This window comes from Hylobates moloch, unplaced genomic scaffold, assembly GCF_009828535.3.
Source record: "Hylobates moloch isolate HMO894 unplaced genomic scaffold, HMol_V3 SCAFFOLD_4, whole genome shotgun sequence".
Classification (NCBI taxonomy): domain Eukaryota; kingdom Metazoa; phylum Chordata; class Mammalia; order Primates; family Hylobatidae; genus Hylobates; species Hylobates moloch.
In genome coordinates, this window is record NW_026652279.1 from 97846757 (window position 1) to 97858913 (window position 12157).

Here is a 12157-nt window from a genome sequence, read left to right on the forward strand (position 1 = left end):
AGAGAAATACAACTATGGTGTTTTCATAGGAGAAAAATACTATTCACCAGTAAAAATAAATGAACTATTTCCACATACAAAATATGAATAAATCCCACAAATACAATGTTTATAAAAAGAGGCCTTAAACAAAGAGAGTACATTTATCTAACTGCATTTACCTAAATATTTCAAAACAGGCAAAAATAATTTATGGTAATTAAAGTAAGGAATAATTGTTACTGTTTAGGAGGAGGATTGTGGATTATGACTAGGGGCAAGTATTAGAGAGAATGCTACGGTGTTTTTCTGTTGTGTTTTCTTTTTAAAATTCATTGAGATTTACACTTATGATTTATGCACATTTATGTATGTGTAATATACTTCAATTAAATTTATCTTAAAATATTGAGCGACTGGTATCAAATACATAGATGACCAGATCCTTGCTCAAAAGTCACTTGGAAAGATTCCCATTTTTGTTTTTATCAAAATATCAAAAGTTAGTGTTCAACTGCCTTGTACTGTGTCTTCTTCTAATAAAAAATTTTGAAATGCAGGTATGTGTGATGAAAATGACTGTTTTTAATATAAAAATGAATTAAGACTAGTACCATAAACACAGTTTAGAAGATGTTGAAATCGTAGGATGAACACACAGACTGACTAGCAATTTGTGATCAGTTACAACTCAAAAATCATCTTCTCCAGATTGGAAGGAAATGATTTTCAACTATGTGAAGTCTGATAAAGAATATAAAGCATGAAGTTCTGTTTGTATAAATTGGGAGTCTTCAGAAACAGGGAAACCATTGGTGTCTGTGTGTCCAGAATAGTAAAATCTTTGAGGCTAGTGACAATATCTTATCTTTTGGGTACCTCATATAGTAACTTTGAGGCTTATCAAAGGGTGCAAGAAAAGTGGAAGCATGATTTTCATGCAGCAGAAGAGCCAGGAAATGGAAATAAAAATAACCCAACTCAAGAGATTTAAAAAATACAGATATAAAAAGAACTAATTTGAAAGTCTGTATATTCGTGTCATCATAATATGAATTTTTTTTACAGTGAGAACAGACCTTTTTATTAATATATTGAGATAAACTACAGAGATTGAAAGACGAAAATTTATATTTCATTCAGAACATTCATTAAAAATCAAATGCATTTAGTTTGAGTTCTCACAGAAAATTTTAAGTCTGATATAACATTAAATATTTTACAAATCAGACATTTCATTTTTAAATCTAAGTTATAATCCTGAATGCATTATAGACAAAGTAAGCTCTCCTTTACCAGTTTCATTTAACTTATACAAGGCTCCCATTATAATTCCATCAAACCTTAAAAATTACCTGCAGCTTTTAAAAACACATAAAGTAAATGGAAAGAAAGTCTTATGTAGCAATCCAAAAACCAAAACCAGAAATTGGCAAGAATCATTTCTTAATACAGATAAACTGCAACATATCATTTGTGTGTGTTTCTGTCTTCTCATTGGTTTAATCATCCTATTCAAAATAATTCTTTTTGAAACTAATAATTACAGTATTCCAATGTCACTGAAAATCTCCATAATGTTAATGGTGTACTTAAATGGCAAAGTAGAATATCAGATTGAAATGTACAGTCTTCTGCTGAAGTGAATGAGACTTGCCATGCCAGGTGTCATCTGCTATGCAGTTACAAGACATCTTGGCAACTAGTCATCCCAGTTGTTACTAACTTACTAAACAAGGACATTTCAAGAAATACTTCTTACCCCTATATATTTCCAGCTGGCTGGATATAGAAAGATATAATTATGTTTGAAGCATGGGCCTTATAATAGGAATCTCTGCATTAAAATATGAAAAAGAGCACCAGAAAGAATTCACACCAATGAAATTGTGTGGACTGATTTTCAAAGTTAAAAATAAAAATATCCGCCGGGTGTGGTGGCTCACGCCTGTAATCCCAGCACTTTGGGAGGCCGAGGTGGGTGGATCACGAGGTCAGGAGATTGAGACCATCCTGGCTAACATGGTGAAACCCCATCTCTACTAAAAATACAAAAAAATTAGCTGGGCATGGTGGCGGGCACCTCTAGTCCAGCTACTCGGGAGGCTGAGGCAGGAGAATGGTGTGAACCTGGGAGGGTGGAGCTTGCAGTGAGCCGAGATCATGCCATTGCACTCCAGCCTGGGTGACAGAGCAAGACTCTGTCTCAAAAAAAAAAAAAAAGAAATAAAAATATCCACTGCTAATGGAAGCCCTGCTCTGTGCAAACATATTGTGGTATATATTAAACAATCACACATTTGAGGTATTAGCTGGAAAATATATATATATATATACACCTATACATGGACACATTCACAGAATATTGACAAACCCATTGCCCCCAACACCAGCAGATAGTCATATTAAATGAAAAAAAATCACATACCAACAGGAAAAAGTTACACATAGGGAATTCACAAAAAATGTGGTGCCATAATCCTTAATATAAGGAGTATGTTTTGAATTAATGTTTTGAGGAAAAATGTTTCCTTTTTTATGAAAGTATCTATTTAAGAGTAATAAAACCAGAAAGGAAGCTGAATTCTAGGACTGTGTTGCCTGCCAAATTATTGAAGGGATGAGCAAGAATTCCTTGAAAGCTTCATTCTATCCTTTTTCTTTGTAACTAAAAATTAGAATTTTTTGTTTGTTTGTTTGAGACGGAGTCGCGCTCTGTCACCCAGGCTGGAGTACAGCGGCACGATCTCGGCTCACTGCAAACTCCACCTCCCAGGTTCACGCCATTCTCCCACCTCAGCCTCCCGAGTAGCTGGGACTACAGGCGCCCACCACCACGCCTGGCTAATTTTTTGTATTTTTAGTAGAGACAAGGTTTCACAATGTTAGCTAGGATGGTCTTGATCTCCTGACATTGTGGTCTGCCTGTCTCGGCCTCCAAAAGTGCTGGGATTACAGGCGTGAGCCACTGCGGCCGGCCGCAAATTCTCCTCTTTTAACCATTTGGTCCTCTGACATAAAACTTGCTCAGCTGGCAAGATGGCTCACTTGGTCCTCAAGCCAACATCAAGAAATATTTAACTGTCTTAACACAGGTGGGAGATTTATTTTAATTTTTTTATTAAAAAATTTTTTTTTAAACCTTTATTTGAAAATTTCACATAGGCATTAAAGTACATTGGCTCATTGAATAGGTGACATCTTTATGTCTCTCATGGCCAGGCAGCAGCTGTGTGTGGCTTCCTTACTTCCCGATCTGTCTTGATTATAGAGAAACTAAGCCAAGGTTTATTTGGTTTTGGTGTCTAACACAGTGGTTAAGTTTCTTATTTTCAAGTTCAGCAGGTAAACTTATCTCATTTTTGGAGGCATTTTTTAAGTATAAAAAGTCTGCCATGTTATTTGGGAAACTTGTACAGTTCAGATGTGAACATTTCAATGTATTTAAACTTTACCTAAACATGTAAAAATAACAATCAAATAGGAGAGGTAAGGAATCCATAGAGGTGTAAATAAAACAAGAATGGAAGAATGCTGATAACTGTTAAAGCTGAGTGATGGAAGTTCATTATATAGTCCGTTTACTTTGTATATATTAAACCTTTTCCAGAATTAAGTCTGCTACATCAAACAGGAATTTTTTTTTCCTATTTTAAAAATTAAATTTTTTAAATTAAAAAAATTTCCTTACTAAACCTTAATTTTTACCTATTATTTATTTTGTTTACTCCAAATTTATTTTCATCCTTCTTAAACAGAACATCCCAAATCTATGAACTTCTGGTTCTAATTAATCCAGAGGATTCGATAAAATGTATTCTATTGTTCCTGATGATAACCCTTATATCATACTAAGGATGTGTGCTCTTAAACCTCTCAAATTTATATGGTTTTTAAATAGTTGTGCCTATGTTGAAACATTTCATCACCTTTAAAACTGAAGCAAAGTTATTCTAAAAATGTTTTCAAGCATACACAATATTTTTCATTGCTATATATTTTTTATCAGAAAGAACTCTTAATTACTTTGAAGTCTCCAGTGGCATAAAAATTAGAGTCACACTTAAAAGTTTCATTAGAAAGAGTCACATAAGAGCTGAAATCGCGCCATGGCACTCCAGTCTGGGTGACAGAGCAAGACTCCGTCTCAAAAAAAAAAAAAAAAAAAGAAAGAGTCACATAAATATTCCCATTGTCTACCGTCACTGCGTGAATCCTTTGCTTTATTCCTTTGGAGCACTACTTGGGTTTTGCTGATGGATCTTTAGAGTTTATAGACCGGTACAGACCTCCTGTTGCCAAAGTAATTTTGTGTTGATGCCAGGGGCAAACCATACATAGTCGTTTATCAAAATCCTCTATATTTCCCAAATGTAAAGGTCCTCCTGAGTGTAACAGCGAATATCCACAGCATGATATTCTCCCTTGTGGAAGAAAATGACCACTTCTCTATCACGGACAACAGCTTCTTTTTTTTTTTTTTTTTTGAGATGGAGTCTTGCCCTGTTGCCCAGGCTGGAGTGTAGTGGCGCTATCTCGGCTCACTGCAAGCTCTGCCTCCCGGGTTCATGCCATTCTCCTGCCTCAGCATCCAGAGTAGCTGGGACTACAGGCGCCCGCCACCACGCCCGGCTAATTTTGTTTTTGTATTTTTAGTAGAGACGGGGTTTCACTGTGTTAGCCAGGATGGTCTCAAACTCCTGACCTCGTGATCCACCCACCTCGGCCTCCCAAAGTGCTGGGATTCCAGGCGTGAGCCACTGCGCCCGGCCATTCTTTCAGATTTTTTAATGTCATCTTCTCTGCCCACACACACAGAAGAATATTCCCTCTTTTCAGGATCTTGTGCAGAGCCATCAAGATTCATGTTGGAGAGGAAGTGTAGATAAGGAAGAAGGTCTAAGACAATTCCTGAAGCACTTCAACATTTAGAGGTCAGGTGAAAGAGAGGTTGTAGATAGGCAAGACCAGTAGAGTGTCCAATCTATTGCTAATCAAATGAAATTCATTTACCGCTTTCTTCTCTGTCTTATATTCTCCTTGAACTGCAACAGAGGGTAATTTGTCACTCCTCTTGAGCCATGACTAAGGTGCTTTTACTAAGTCTGGAAACTTTGCCTACACATTATCAGAATGCTTATCTCAAGTATGACACCCTTGCTTTTAGGTGCAGGGAAAAGAAATGCCTTAGAGTAGTTTTGGTATCTCTCTGAATGGCAGAATAATAATAGATAAAGCTAGCTGTCCTTCAGTAAGTGCCTACTGCTTGGACTCTTTGAATATAACAGTTCATTAGTCTTCACAAAACCGCCAAGGGGTAGGCATTAGTTTTATTCAGGTAGCACCCACGGATTTATAAAAACATGTGGCTTGCAAGTAAACTATCTCGAAGACACAAAAACCTTGTAGCAAAGCAAAGATGTGTATTGGTGATATATATAGTATTGATATTTATATATGTCACCAAAGATGGTCTTGAATTTAAAAAAAAAAAATAGGAACGCTAATGTGCAACAGCTATGTTCACGAATGTTTACAATTGAACGCTTGCCCAGTAATTTTATATAAAGTCACATAGCTGCTCTGGAAATTGGCACCATCGTCTGATGTTGAACTGTGATCACGAGTGAGCTAGACCTGAGTTTGCATCCCAGTTCTGCGTGATTTGGGGCAAGTTGCTTAATTTCGCTGTGCCGCAGTTTCTTTTACTGTAAGAAGGGCCCGCCACATAGGGGTGTGGGTAAAGCACATAAATGCTTTAACACATGTCAAATGTTTAGAGCAGGCCTAACCGCAGAAAACGCTCGCAGCGCGCTAGCTGGCACCTCTAAGGTCCATCCAGCTCTGGCAGTTATCCTGCCTAATTTCAAGCTGTGTTTAACATTTGGGTAAAAACGGCCTGCAGTTCTGAGACTGCACGTGGCTGTCCAGGTGCTGTAAATTCTCAACTACGGACTCCAGGGAACGAGTATCTCCAGGACGGCCAGGGCTGCGGAAGCGCACAAATGCCATGAAAGCTTGTTAGAAACGACCCGCGTACCACCCTGAGTGGCAGGTCTCAGGCGTGGCCCAAGTTTCAAGGGGAACAAGCTCAGTGGCTCTCCTGTGCCTGGGCAGAAGCCTGCCCTGGCGGGTTAACTGTTAACTAACGCTGAACCAAAACCCAGGAGGGCCTCAGGCCTTGCAGCCACCCAGAACGCTGAGTCCACACCCGCGCCTGGCCAGAAGCAGCTGGTCCCGCGAGCCGGCCCCCTGCTCGGCAAGAACAGAACTTACTGTCCCTGAATCCTCGCTACGCCTCCGCGTGACACTACTGCAGCGAGCCAGAGCTCCAGCCACGCTCGACGCCTGGACTGGGCCGAGGTTTATTTTTTTAATGAAATACATAGGAATCCATTAAGTAACATTAGCATGTCATATGTGTTAAATAGCTACATTTAAAAATATTATAGATATTTTTACAAAATATTTTACAAAAATATAACAGTATTAAAAATACTCACCTGGAAGTAAAAGTAAAGTGTGTTTTAGAAAAAGGGAAAAACAGGACGGGCGCGGTGTCTCACGCAGCACTCTGGGAGGCTGAGGCGGGCGGATCACAAGGTCAGGAGATCGAGACCATCCTGGCTAACACGATGAAACCCCATCTCTACTAAAAATACAAAAAAATTAGCCAGGCGTGGTGGCGGGTGCCAGTAGTCCCAGCTACTCGGGAGGCTGAGGCAGGAGAATGGCGTGAACCCGGGAGGCGGAGCTTGTAGTGAGCCGAGATCGCACCACTGCACTCCAGCCTGGGCGACACAGCGAGACTCTGGCTCAAAAAAAAAAAAAAAAATTACAGATCAACAGAAGGGAAATCAAATAATAATTTTTCACAGTAACTACTTTACATACTAGTGTAATTAAAGATTTAACTGGAAGAAAAATTAAGCATAAATGTATAATTAAAGTAAAAAGCTAGTATTCCACATTCCTGTTCCTATGAACACCTGAGCTGACACAAAATCTGAGTAGTTTAATGCATTGGCGTATATATGCCTTAAGGACGTACTTTTCTCTACCGAGTCTTTGTAAATCATAAACAAGCACATAATGATTATGAAACAAATAATTATTTAGGCGTTCAAATGTAATCTGTTTACAAAATATATAATTTTCACTTATTAGATGAATCTAACTTGACGTTTTTCAATGTTGAGAATTTAATTCACATTTAATCAAACTACATTCTGAAATTTACAAATGACTAAATGACTAACACCAGTCTATTTGGGAACTAAGGAATCAAAAGAAGAGGAGAAATATATTATTTTCCTTTCCCCTAAACCCTCACGAGGACAATAATGTTTGTGTGTATATGCGTGGGTATATTTGTGTGTGTTCACGTAAAAAGAGTAAAAATGTAAAGCATTAGTAAATATAACTGCTGCTAAACTGTTAGAATACCAGTTAGAGGAGCTAATAAAGCAATATTCAAAGACTGAGGACTTTTAGGTGGTCATTAAAATGAGCCAATGAAATTGCAAAGTTCGTGTAGCTAAAAATAAGATGGCAAAATGTTGGGATTTTTATTATAAAAAAGCAGCAAACATGAAAATCATTTCTCTCAAGATATCTAAACTCTTCTTACTTTATACAATTAACTCCAAATTATAAGACACTTGTTGAGCTTTTACACCATGATATAGGTAACATTAAGGACTGAATCTTTTCTTGCAGACTTCACATGTGGCTTAAATTGTCAGGCACACAGTCTGCCATTTCTCACCGCAGAAAATTTTATCAAACACATTTTCCCTAGCATTTTATGAAATTTAATGGAATGCAGCAATAAAACCAATATATAATGCTGTCCAAAAGCCATGTATGACTTTATAATATACACTTTATGGTATCACTTAACTTTGTATAATAACTTCACCTATCCCCTTAAAGCTGGGATTAAGGGAAAAAGAATCAGTCAACAAGAAGGTAAGTTCACAGAATTATCAGCCTTAAGAGTGTAAATTTGCCATTAAAATTAGAAAAATAAATAGATGAAATTTTTTTCATTCAAGTTTTTAGAAATTTTCTGCTGCATATGAACTTTCAAAGTTAATTAAAATGCTACGAACTTATTTTTTAAAAAACTTACTCTACAGGCTCAACAAAATATTTAAAATTGTATTTTCTCTTAAGCACTGCTTTTTTTTTCTAAGGTAACATTTCTAAGACCAAGTTAATTAAGCTGTCCACTTTTCCTATGACAGTATGTTGTTTGGTTTAACCTACTAATTCAATCAGAAATTTCTATTGATTCACCTGGGAAAGGGGATACAACAGAACATTTTTAAGAGGTCATTTTAGCAGTTTTATTCAACAGATGCCATAAATTAACTACATTCAGAAAAAAAATTTAAACAAAGAACAAAGCCACCCTATCTAGCATTCTCTCACTCACAAAGAAGTACCAAAGATATATTTATGTTCCATTAACCGGGTATGAAGCAAAATCATTAAAATATTACAACTGTTAAACACAGGAGACTAGAAATCAAATAGTTTCATATCCAGTATACAGCAACCAAAAACTTCAATTTCCAGCTGTTTTTTTTTTTTTCTAATTCATATTATAGATTTACTTACAAGGAGCTTATCCCTATAGGATTAATTCAATTACTCAGTGGTGAATAGATTTTAGCTCAGAATTTTGAAAGGATGACTTGCTTTAAGTTACTATTCTACCTGCTGCTTTATTTCTGCTCACAGTTGCATGTGGCCAAACAGATCATGCTCTGATCAGATAAGTATACTGTAATCTACTTACATGTTTAGGAGTTGGCAATAGGGTTAAAAGGCACAAAGCTACATTTCTGTACTCATATTTGTTATTACTTACTTGTAGAAGAACTTCTTTGGATCCTGCTTAAATGATCACCAAGAAACTACAAATTTCTATGAGGGAAATGTGAGTCCTCTTCATAAATTTTAGCAGCCTTCAAGGACATATACATCACAGTTTGGTGGCCTTTTAATTATTGGAATTGTAAACGATATAACTGCACCTTACTGTTGAAGACCCTTTTAGTTTAATATTTATAGCCATTTCCTTATATTTTCTTTCTTTTTTCTTTTTGAGAGGAGTCTCGCTCTGTTGCCCAGGCTGGAGTGCAGTGGCGCAATCTCGGCTCACTGCAAGCTCTGCCTCCCGGGTTCATGCCATTCTCCTGCCTCAGCCTCCTGAGTAACTGGGACTACAGGTGCCCGCCACCACGCCTGGCTAATTTTTTTGTATTTTTAGTAGAGACGGAGTTTCACTGTGTTAGCCAGGATGGTCTCGATCTCCTGACCTTGTGATCTGTCCACCTCAACCTCCCAAAGTGCTGGGATTACAGGTGTGAGCCACTGCGCCCAGCCCATATTTTTCTTTAAAATCTACCAGTATAGCATTTCACTTCTATGCATATATATGTATAGTAATTCATACAACTAAATAGCAAACTGATATTCTACACCAGTTCATTTATCTCAATATATATTTTGGAATATAATGACAATATTAAAAATATCAATTTTCTCTAGGCTGATAATACTGTAAGATTTTACACAAAGTTAAAGTTTTTGTTTTTTCTTTTTGAAGAAGTTTCACTGTTTAAACTCTGCATATTTGACACCTTGATAAAGAAAATGTAAATGTGTCATATAACATTTATTCCATCAATTTAAACTGAAGTGTCTCATGGAGCTAAACACTAAAAGAACTTAAATAAAAAACAGTAACATATATGCACACAAAATTATCATTCCATAAATATTTACATAACAAGGAAAAAAATGGAGAATCACTAAAACTGGAAATTGCTACAGGTGTGATAATCCTTTCTCAAGACATTTTAGTAGGAATTATATAAATTTTTAAAATGAAAATAATTGTAGAAGCATAACTAAAATATTCCATTTTAGTTTTCAGTTACTATTTAAAGGAGCCAGTAGGTCACAAACAGTCTAAGATTTCAGGAACCAACTGTTCAGTTTCAAATCTTTTCCTTCATCTCTCATGATGAAACTAAACTTACTTACAGAAAAAAATAGAGTACGCTAAAAGGTATAAATAAAAATTCCAGTTCATCCTCCTTTATAAAGACTGGTAAGCCTCTCTAATTCTTTACAGTTGTCCACGCTCAAGGCGCCTGCCTTCCTTCAGAGTCGATCATCACAGTATACTTTGCTGCATCTTGCATATCTGTTTTTTGTTGTCTTTCTTTCCAGCGATTATTTCGAATATTAGTCACATAATCTTCTTCCACACTCTTTTCTACCTTTTGTAATAACATTCCTTTATATTCATTTTTAAAGTCCTTTTGATGTAATAAACAACACCCAAGTTTATGTCTGCATTTTAGTAGTTTGCCCTGTTCTAGATCTGGGATATAAGGAGTAAGGAGGATTAGAGACCATCAATTGGCTTAATAATGACACGAGGATTAATACAATTATGGGCATCAGCTGGATAAACACAGAAAAACCTCTATCTCTTCTTTCCTCTTCTCTTTCATGTCCCCTATGTCGACGCTGATGTTGTTGGCTATAACCAGCTCGTCCATTTGAAAAAGAAAGTACACTACCTGAAGGAAATCCACCCCCAAAAATATATTAAACGAGTCTTCTGGAGTTATATCAGCTTCACAATCTCTATGGAAATTAAATCTGCCATTGTTTTGGTGGTTACATGCTTGCTCTTCATTACCTGTGAGGTCATACCGTTTTCGCTTTCTGGATTACCTAAAACAGCATAAGCATTTCCAATCCTTTTAAAAGCACCTGTTGCTCCAGGGGCATTGTTTTTGTCTTGATGAAACTTCAAGCTTTCTATAAGCTTTTTTCAAATCTTCATCACCAGCATCTTTCGTAACTCCAGGTACTTCATAGTAATTTTTACATTTGTTTATGCGCGGGCCGAGAGCAGTAGGTAGAGCTTCTCGGCCTTCTGCAGGAAAAACTGGGCCTTCTCGCGGTTGCCGGCATTCAGGGCCTCCTGGGCGATCTCGACACATTTCTCAGCCTCATCCCCGTTCCCCTCCATAGCTTGTTCCTTCTTCCGTTTCCTCCGGCAGCGCAGCTCAATAATATGAATTACTGTGGTTTAGAGTAAAATAAAAAAGACGAGAATCGGAATTTTATTCTTTCTTTTTGAAAATCTAGACTTCCTCATTTATTGCAAATCTGAGTATTTTTCAAGTTGTGTTCACCTTTGTCTTTGATATGGTATGGATGTTTGTTCCCTCCAAACTCCATGTTGAAATGGGACCTCCAATGTTGGAGATGAGCGTGTGGGAGGTGTTTGGGTCACAGGGGCATATCGCTCATGAATGGCTTGGCGGTGTTCTCACGGTAATGAGTGTGTTCCTGCTCTATGATTTCACACAAAATCTAGTTGTTTAACAGAGCCTGGCACCTCCTATTTCTCTCTCTCTATCTCTCTCTTGCTTCGTCTCATGCCGTGTGACATGCCAGCTCCCCTTCACCTTCAGCCATGATTGTAAGTTCCCCAAGGCCCTCAGCAGATGAACAGACGCTGGTGCTATGCTTGTACAGCCGGCAGAACCATGAGCCAAATAAACTCCTTTCCTTTATAAACTACCTAGTTTCATCTATTCCTTTACAGCAACACAAATGAACACACCATCTGTATTAGTCCTCTCAGGGAGGAGTCTGATAATTTAAGAACGCAGTTATTTCATGCATTTTTTATTTCATGCATTTTTTTTCAGCTCACCACATTCGTTTTTCAGACACAACTTGACAAATGCAAACAAACCCTGTTTAGATTTCCTTTCAGTTGAGGCTTTTCGTTGCACCTAATTTTGGAATGTAGCGTATCAGGGAATAAAGAAGAAGGAAATCCTTATTTTGGCCAGTTTTACAGAATGTGAAGCACAAAGTTGAAGCAGCAATGCCAGTAATTTTATAACATCTGTCCATAAACACTGTCAGAAACAAATTAGAACGTGGAAAGGAGAACACTCACTAACAACACACAAAGATCAGCATAAAACTCTTTAGCTTGTTTTGGGCCTATTTTCTCAGAGTTATACCAGAATTAACATTCTGTTTGGAATACTGAAATAGGCCAGTTTCACCTGTGATGAACACATAATCAAAGAAATCAATCTGACATGCTTTGCAATTTCACCATTTT

At 37.2% G+C, this 12157-nt stretch overlaps 2 pseudogenes; both read right to left on the minus strand.

The window, feature by feature from the left end:
* Window positions 1-3984: 3984 nt before the first annotated feature.
* Window positions 3985-4907, minus strand: LOC116467460 (Rieske domain-containing protein-like; annotated as a pseudogene).
* A 5176-nt stretch (window positions 4908-10083) lies between these two features.
* The window catches only part of LOC116466403 (dnaJ homolog subfamily B member 14-like), a 14397-nt pseudogene continuing 12323 nt past the window's right edge, over window positions 10084-12157 (minus strand).